We start from the raw sequence: 1,219 nt of genomic DNA on the forward strand, positions 1-1,219 counted from the left end.
CATTCACAGAGCTCCTGAAATGCACAAAAGAAATGATCAAAGAAGTTAAAACATCAATATACTTCTAAACTGTCGACTCTATTTACATTTTCTAGTTTTTAGAAAAATTATATGTTTAGGTGTTTTTTCCATGTTAAAAAACTTAAACTGCCAAACGACTTAGGAGCCCAAGGAGACATGATAACTAAGTGTAATGTGGTTTCCTGGAATAGAAAATGGACACTTATTAAAAACAAAAGCAATCTGAATAAAGTATAATATTGGGTTAATAATAATAACCAGTATCAATACTGGTTCACTTATAACAAATGTACCACACTAACATAAAAATGGCAATAATAGGGGAAATTGGGTATAAGGCATGTGGGAACTCTCTATACTATCTTCTCAATTTTTCTGTAACTGTAAACCTGTCCTAAAACCTCCACCATATTTTGCTTACCTAAAAGATATAAATGTTATTTCATATATGTGTATTAAAAAAAAAAGAGTGTATGGCATTCTATCTAGTTTATAAGTGAGTAGAACTACCCACCCTCCTCCCATTTCTGGTCATTTGCTCTTAACTAAAGTAGTGTGAAGTATTATCAAAAACAAGATGCCAGTTTTTCTTTCAGTGCAGTTAACTATGAATATACGCCCATAGTACTGTGACTCTTGCCTCATCCTGTACCACATGACTGCAAGTAACAGAAATAGTCAAATAAATGTCTTTTTTTTTTTTTCTTTTGGCAGCTGGCCAGCACAGGGATTGAACCTGGGATGCTGGTGTTATTAGTATGAGGCTCTAATCAACTGAGCTAACCTGCCAACATGGTCTTGTTAAATTAAACAAATACCCATTCTCTCGCAAAGGTTCAGAAAATAAGCAAAACTTAAAGTCTAGGGGAAAAATTAAAAATAAAATTTCAGGAAAGATTAAATTAAACAATAAATTTAATATGACCCCAATAAAAATATCAACAAAAATTTGAGGGGGATTTAGATAACCTGATTCTAAACATCACATGGAAAAATAAAAATCAGAAAATATTTGGAAAAATTCTGACAAGGAAGACATTCAAATACATATTAGAATTTAATATATGATATTGGCACTTCAAATCAGGAGACCCATTCAATAAGCACTGCAAGAACAACTGGTCAAGAGCCGGCCCGTGGCTCACTTGGGAGAGTGTGGTGCTGATAACACCAAGGCCAAGGATTTGGATCCCTATAT

This window comes from Galeopterus variegatus, unplaced genomic scaffold (genome assembly GCF_000696425.1).
Source record: "Galeopterus variegatus unplaced genomic scaffold, G_variegatus-3.0.2 Scaffold2559, whole genome shotgun sequence".
In the NCBI taxonomy this organism is placed as follows: Eukaryota; Metazoa; Chordata; class Mammalia; order Dermoptera; family Cynocephalidae; genus Galeopterus; species Galeopterus variegatus.